Genomic DNA, 7899 nt, shown 5'->3' on the forward strand with positions numbered 1-7899 from the left:
GGGTTCGATTCCCGGCCCATGCAACTGTCTATCTCCATTTTGGTCCTGCAGCCCCCTAACGCCCACCGCATAGCTCTGACCTGCCTACTTATGCTCCACACACGCGGTGTCCATCCTGACCCCTCCCTTCCTAGGAGCTGCCCTCTGTCCAGCTTTCCCACCACCACTGTCTCTGTCCTCCAGTTACTCTTGGTGCCCACTCCCATCCTCCTTCATCCCATTACCCTCAGGACGTTGACATCTGTCACATGAGTGCATATGTGCCACCAGCCATGCACCGAACATGCCCACCTGCTTCTTTCACCCCTTCCCAATCCACTGCTTTTGCTCCGGAGCTCGCTGTCCCCACATTCCAAAAACTAGACCCACGGCCTTACCCATCTGCTTAGGCTCTGGTCACCTCAACCAGCTCCACACGTCTCTCACACACACTGCACCTCAGACCCCCACGCTGCCCTGACCGGGGCTTATTGCTGTCATGGCACCCCACCGGCCTTGCCTGGACCCGCTCTCTCTCACACTGGGGTCTCTCCTAGATGGCTTCCCAGGGCACCCACACTTGGTCAGTGAGGTGACTCTCATCCCCTTATGGGCACAGCGTCCTGGGGGCTGTTCTCCCTGGCGCTGTTGGGGGCTGGTGGTACCCTCGGAGCGCATGAGGTTTCATATGGCTCTGACCCAAACTGGGTCCCACCTGCTGTTGCGCACCCTCCCAGCCAGTCGGCTCCCAGGCCTCCCCACCCTGATAGCCGACCCTCCTGCACACAAACGCACACACTGAAGTTTTTCTCTTTGCACCCCTTCCAGCTTTGGGGGGCAGCCCTCTGTCTCCTTCTTGGCTCTCTCCAGGGGGATCCTCAGATACAGGGCAGCTCCAGCCCACCAGACTGGAGCCCCCTCTCACAATCTGGCCCTCCACACAAAACATCCCTCAAGTCCCCTCACGTAGGGTCTGCCGACTCCTGACTCCACTTCCTCTCAAACCCCTCTGCCTCCGACTAGTCAGCTCAAGTCTGTTGGAAGCCACCCTGTGTGATGATGGCCCAGACCTACGGGAAAACACCCTCAGTGACCCCACACTCTGGGTCCTCGAGTACAGGAGTCTGCACAGTCTCCTGTAACCCGTTTCCCAGAGAAGCAAGCCAAGTCCCACGGGGTTCCTGTGTCCTGTGTCCTACGTAATGGCTCTTACATGCTATGCTTTGTGTTTCCAAGTCTATCTTTAACTTCCTTCTTTAAAAAAAAAATAATAATAATTTTTTGGAGGCCAGCAGGTAATGTGGTGGGTTGAGGCGTTGGACTCCCACATGTCCTACTGAGGTTCGAGTCCTGGACCTGGCAGCTTGCTTTCTTGCTTTCCCTCTCTCTCTCACTTTGTCCCTCTCTGGTTAAATTAAAATAAACAGATACATAAGTTAAATAAAATAATTCTTAAAGAATTATTTAACTTTATCTATTTATTTTAATTTGACCAGAGAGGGACAGAGTGAAAGAGAGGGAGAGAGAGAGGGAGAGGGAGAGAGAGAGAGAGGAGAAAGCAAACCACCAGGTCTGGGCTTGGGCTTGAACTGTGATCAGCCATGTGGGAGTCCAGTGCCCTGAGCCACCACACCACCTGCAGGCCCCTAACTTCCTTCTTGAAGAGGTGCTAGCTTTGGGGGAATCCTGCTCTTTGTATGTTCATCCTGTGCCGTCCACTGTACATTCACAAAATTTCCCATGGTAAATATGTACAGTAAAGCTTGCTGAGGAAAGCTCCTCAGTTTACTTCACTGTGTGTGATCTGATCTTCGACGCAATAAGTACAGAGCACAAGAGAAGGCTGCATTTGAGTTCTCTCGAATCTCCAGCTTCCCTTTGCTAAATTTATTCAAACTGTGAGTCTTTCAATACAAAAACCGCTCTCTGTCCACCGCACCAGCCCCTGCCCTTTCCGGGAGGCTGGCGCTCTACAGGGACACACAGGATTCCTCCTCTCACCTCCCAGCACCAGACATGGAGGAGAGGAGCAGGCAAGGTGGGGTTGTACACATGCCCTTGCTGTGGTCATGCCTCTCATCCCTGGCCCCTTTTTGCAGTGGAGTCCTGTGCCCTGGATGGGGGTGGGGTGCCACCAGGGCCCAACCGCCCCTATACCCATCTTGGAGGTCCACCCACAACATGTGGAGGGCCATCTACCCATCACCACCAGGAGGGCCATCTACCCATCACCACCAGGCTCCATCTCGGGCCTTTTGGGGTTCCTCGCCAGTGCCTCTATCTATCTCCTGGCGGCCTTAGTGGCCTAGCGAGGCAGCCAGATCCGGTCAAAATTCGTCGTCCCACCGCTGCCGCTCTCCTGCTCCCACAGCAATGGGACTTGGGTCCCATGAGCTCGGCGGGCGTCCTCTCTGAGGCCACGGCTGCTCCCGAAGCTCAGTCACCAGGTGCTGGCGTTGCAAAAGCCCACGCGTCTGCCGGCACCAGTGGCGACCTGATGAATCGTGCGCTCTGGCTGGTGGTCTGCGGGAGTGCTCGGGCTCGGGGGCAGAGCTGCGTGTTCCGTGTGCGTGTTCTCTGTGTGTGTTTTGCGCCGGCTTGAGAGTCGCTTGTTTTGCGCAGGGGGGGAGGAGCGAGTTGCGGGCGTTGGGTGTGAGTACTGCGTGAGCCACGGACGTGTCCTGTGTGTGGGGGGTGAGGTGAGTGCGTGGTTGACGGGCTGGGAAAGGCGGCACACTCAGTGGGCTTTGCAGGCAAAGAAGAGCGGGAGTCAGGCGAGCTATCCGGACGAGGAAGCCAGCGCGATCCAAAAGAATAGGAGGTGTGAAAGAGGCTGGGAAGCCGAAAGGAAAAGAAAAAAAAAAAAGCAGCTTCCCTGACCGGGAATCGAACCCGGGCCGCGGCGGTGAGAGCGCCGAATCCTAACCACTAGACCACCAGGGAGCGACGGGACTTAGTTTCAGCTAGCGCCTCCTGGACCTGACACCCGTGTGGTCAGCCCTGGCGCCTGTCCTGCGATTTCTTGCTTCCACTGCCAACCAGGTCCAGCTGCTGCGACCCTGGCACTCCTCTTTGGCTGGCAGCATCCTCATTATGTCGCGCACCTCTTTTGCCAAAAGACTCGAGTGTGCACACACACACTCACATACGCACAGTCACACACACTCGCCGCAGTTCCAGCCCAACCTCCTCCGCTGGCCCTGGGCCCCATTGCCTCGGACCTTGGAACTGGGCAAAAAAAGATAGCACTCTGCGTTGGCCGGGAATCGAACCCGGGTCAACTGCTTGGAAGGCAGCTATGCTCACCACTATACCACCAACGCACACAGTCAGAATGCCCTCCAAGATGGCCTGTGCTGCCACCAACCAACACCTAGCCGCCCCAGCTGACCCCCACGGAGCCGCCTTGCCCAGACTCCCTTCGCGTGGAAGCCAGCTCCATGCTGCCACTGAGCCGCCAAGGGCCGTTCGCGCTCCAAACGGCAAGCCCTGTACAGCTGCTCCGCCGGTCCCTGGGTGCGCTGTCGCTGACCTGCCGCCCCCGGGACCTGGGCTCCACGCCGCAGCCCGACCCCAACTGCCTGCAGTTCGCTCTGGCTTCACGAAAATCCTCCTCCACCAGGTGCCTCGCCGACCACACCGGCCGGCCGCTGCGGAACCCAACTTTAGACTGACGTCATGGAGGCGCCAGGAGGCAGCGCCACTGTGGCAACAAAGCGCCCGGCCACTATGAAAAGAAGCCAAAGTGACCAAAAGTGCCCCGATGTCTTTTGGGGAACGCTGGCGAGGAGGCCGGGCCAGACACAAGATAGCGATGTGTGCCATGTGTCTGTACAGAGGTCCTCGCGGAGGGAGGCAGCGCGGCGGCTACCAAAATACTGACTGCTCCTCCCCGTCGGGGAATCGAACCCCGGTCTCCCGCGTGACAGGCGGGGATACTCACCACTATACTAACGAGGACGGCGGCGAGTGTTCTTGGTTAGTCCTGGTCCCTCTTCAGATACCACCGCCTTGACCAGCCCTGGATGGTGCATGTCACCTGCCAGACCCCTGGAAGCCCCATGAAGAGCTCGAAGACCCTTCCAGATCCCGAATCCGGACCCCAGCCCTTACCGGGTGATGGGAACCTCCTGCCGGCGCGCCACGCCTGTTGCCTCCCACGCAGGGATCGCTCAGTGAGGAAGAGGCGCGGGCGGACAGGCAAGGCTGCGAGGAAGAGGAGGGAGCACCCAGGTGGGCGCGCGCCCTGCGGACTCGCTAAACTGAAGGCACCAATGGGCTTCGGTCGAAGCCACAGCGGCTGGGGCGTGGGGACGTCGACGCAGTGCTAGGGGGGTCGGTCTTCTTGTCAGTGCCAGGCCATCCCGGCGGTCCACTGAGCACCCAGTCCCGTGGCTGCCTGGCTCCGTGTGTCTAGCCAAAAGCACTGGCGGTTCGCGCCTGGTGTCAGTCAAGGTAGCTGCTAAGCTCCTAAACTAGTAGTCAGGATGGCCGAGCGGTCTAAGGCGCTGCGTTCAGGTCGCAGTCTCCCCTGGAGGCGTGGGTTCGAATCCCACTCCTGACAAGTTGTTGTTTTGGCCCTCCTGCGCCCCCATTGTCGGATCATCGCCCATCGGTTCCTTGTTAATTTATGAGTCAGTTTCTGGCTTGCGTCCCACCTCCAGGTCCGGCCACACCTTGATGACAGCCTCTCATGATGCATCCATGATTCCTCCCAACCCTCACCCCGGTGGAAACCACCCAGCACCGGCGACAATCCGTTCCGCGATCTGCTAACTGCGGTTTTAACTGACGCTCCATGGCCACTCACAGGTCCCTGTTACCTGGTCGGACACCCACTGGCCTTGCTTTACCCTCCCTTTCCCGTCAGCTCTCCCTCCCTTCTCTCTCCAGCCCAGGCCCCACATCCCAACCGCTACCAACACACACCTGCCCCAGCCGCATCACCACCGGCCTGGGACCCTCCCAGATCGCGCCTCCAAAAACCATGTGAAGCCCTCCACAGTTCACATACCCGCCCCCCTCAACCTCTGCCGGCAGAGGCCACCACATCCTGTCCCGTGAACCTAGCCCTCAGCACAATCCGGTTCTTGCTCTCTGCACCCTGTGGAAGTGGCTGTCCCCCTTGCTAGTTGGCTGTGGTCCCCATGCAGTTTCACCTTGTTCCTGTGGTAAATCCTCGTAAAGTGCCCCTAATTGTATACTCTGTCCCTTTCGGGGACAAAATAGAATTCCACTGAGGAATGAATTGCAAAAAATTAAAAAGTCAGCACGGTCCTTCTTTAGATACTTTGGCATGATCAATTCTTTGGGGTTGCCAACATCCCAATTCTGTTAAAGTGGAGACTATGTTCTCTTTTTGTCATTTTATTTTGTTTCTTTCTTTGGTTTTAGTTTTTGCTGCAGGGTGCTTGCGCTTGCCAGAGAGAGAGGGAAAGTGAGAAATCACCCCCCAGGGGAGATGGCCACCAGCAATCCCTTCTCCTCCAAGTCTCCTGGAAACTTTCAGCATGCGGACACAGGCAGGCTCATGAATTTCAAGCTGCCATTCTGGAACTAGAACCAAGGAGCTGGCCATGTGGGATCCAGTGCCCTAAACTCATACCACCTGCTGGCCCCTAGTGACCTGTTAATGAAGTGACAGGAGGAGATGAACTGCCCTTTGACAGCACAGGCCACAGATGGACGCCCTGGGAATGTGCTTTCCCAGGATCCTGGCGAGTGCTAAGGCGCTGTTAGTGAGAAGAGAGGCCTTCCACTCACCCAGAGCAGAGCCTCAGGCTGTGCTGGGCAGTGGGAGGGGGTGGTTGGCCCAGTGGCTTTGATTCCAGCCCAAGTCTCAGTTTCCCTCAGGAACCATTTAATGCCAACTGACCATACCACAGTAGGTCTGGGAGGGGGTATTAATTCTTCAATGTCTAGGCCAAAGAATGAACAATTCCTTCCCTTGATTTTCCATAAACAAGCTTGGACTCTCAAGAGATTTTACTGGGGCTGGCAGGTGGTGTGGTGGATAAGGGTGCTGGATTCCTACATGGCTGACCATGGTTCAAGTCCTGGACCTCGTGGCTTGATTTCTTACTTTCCCTTTCTCTCTGTCTGGTCAAATTAAAAAATAATGATAACAAATGGAATTAAATACATAAATAATTCTTTAAAAAAGATTTTACCAAATGACAGTGAGGAACAAGGAATTAAACAAAGAAACTATAAACATACACGAAGTCTGTCTTAGAGGTACAATAATTACTTGGGAATGAGGAATGTGAATGTTAGGAAAAGTCTGAAGGGCCTGCTGGCATGCGTGACTGGTCTCTGGGACAGTTCTCCTCAGCCTTATCTGGCTACCCAGAAGCGTTCAGTCCCTTCTGTGGGGTTAGTCTCCAAGACAGTCAGTCAGGACTTGGTTTTGGAAGAAGGTACTGCTATAAAGTGCTAAGAAAAGTTTCAAGTTTTAGTGAAGTACATGTGTGTGCATGCCCAAATCCTTAGAGGAGAAGGGATTGTGGCATGGCCATTTCCCATGTGTGTGATTTCTCACTCTCTGTCTCTTTCTCTCTTTCTCTGTTAATGGCAAGTGACATGCAACTCTGGCAAATTAAAAAAGACAAAAGGTATTTGTGTTTTGAGTTAATTTTTTGTTTGTTTTTGAGAGATTTTTGCTGTAGGACATGCGCACTCACCAGAGAGACAGAGAGATAGAAAGTGAATCCCCAGGACAGATGGCCACACTGCAATCCCCTGTCCTCCATTCTTTTTTTTGGGATTTTGGGCATGGACACACACATGCTCAGTGTGAATTTCAAGGTACTGGGTCTGGGATTCAAACCATGGTTGACCACATAGGAGTCCAGTGCCTCAGCTACCACACCACCTGCTGGCCCTAGAGTTAATTTTATTTTTTAAGAATTGTTTTATTTATTTACTTTATTTATTAATTATTGCTATTGTTGTTGTTGTTTAATTTGACCAGAGAGAGAAGGGAAGCAAGAAAGCAAGCCACCAAGTCTGGGATTTGAACCGCATTAGGCCATGTGGAAGTCCAGAGCCACCTGCCAGCCCCCTTGAGTTAACTAATAAATTTTATGTATTTATTTCTTCCCTGAGAAAGAGAGACAGAGAGAAGAGAAAGAGTCAGAAAGATACAACCTCCAATGGAGTCTTTATGTCATGGTTCACTCCAGCCTTGGCCAACCACCTCAAAGATGAGTGTGTGTCTGGCTTGCTCAGGGAGGTCTCAGGCTGCAAACCTTTCCCATAAGAATCCAGCTGCATTTCCGACACATTATGGCTGTGCCACCACCACGCCCCTAAAAATATTTGTCTTTTAAAGGATATGGAATCACCTAAGTGTCCAAAAACTGATGAGTAGATTAAAATCTGTGGCACACATACACTATGGAATATTACTCAGCCATAAGAAACAATGAGAACCTAGCATTTGATTCTAAGTGGATTCATACAGAGGACTTAATGTTAAGTAAAGTGAGCCAGATTTTGAAAAACACACACTGTATATCCCTATTCAATATATTCTGAATGTCTGCACTCTATGGCAGAAATGGGAAGATCTGAAGATATGATGGTAGAGGGGATAAGTGTAGATACCAGAGACTATAAGAGAGGGAAGTGGGTGGTAGAGAGTTGAAGAAACATTTAACAGACAAAAGAATGTAAAGTTCTCTATTTAAAAAAAAGTTCTGTAATTTTTGCTTTATAAAAATAAAAATAAATACAATTTATAAATAAGAAAAAGTAAGAGAACCAGCAGTTAGTGTAATGGCTATGTCGCTGGACTCCCATGTAGTCAACTGTAGTTCGTGTCCCGGACCTGGTGGCTTAAAACTCACGCTGGGCGCGTGTGCGTGCGTGCCCAAGATCCCGAGAGGAGAATGGAGGAGAAGAGATTGCATCCCCCCT

General features: G+C 53.3%; 4 non-coding genes across 4 annotated transcripts; 1 reads left to right on the forward strand and 3 right to left on the reverse strand.

Annotated features, from left to right (window-relative positions):
• Nucleotides 1-2850: 2850 nt before the first annotated feature.
• TRNAE-CUC (transfer RNA glutamic acid (anticodon CUC)) lies at nt 2851-2922 on the reverse strand. Its single transcript has one exon. It is a non-coding gene; the product is annotated as a tRNA-Glu (tRNA).
• Nucleotides 2923-3230: 308 nt separating this feature from the next.
• Nucleotides 3231-3302, reverse strand: TRNAG-UCC (transfer RNA glycine (anticodon UCC)). Its single transcript has one exon. It is a non-coding gene; the product is annotated as a tRNA-Gly (tRNA).
• Nucleotides 3303-3867: 565 nt separating this feature from the next.
• Nucleotides 3868-3939, reverse strand: TRNAD-GUC (transfer RNA aspartic acid (anticodon GUC)). The gene has a single exon. It is a non-coding gene; the product is annotated as a tRNA-Asp (tRNA).
• A 521-nt stretch (nt 3940-4460) lies between these two features.
• TRNAL-CAG (transfer RNA leucine (anticodon CAG)) lies at nt 4461-4543 on the forward strand. Its single transcript has one exon. It is a non-coding gene; the product is annotated as a tRNA-Leu (tRNA).
• Nucleotides 4544-7899: the final 3356 nt, after the last annotated feature.

This window comes from Tupaia chinensis, unplaced genomic scaffold (genome assembly GCF_000334495.1).
Source record: "Tupaia chinensis unplaced genomic scaffold, TupChi_1.0 Scaffold139585_1, whole genome shotgun sequence".
Taxonomy (NCBI): domain Eukaryota; kingdom Metazoa; phylum Chordata; class Mammalia; order Scandentia; family Tupaiidae; genus Tupaia; species Tupaia belangeri.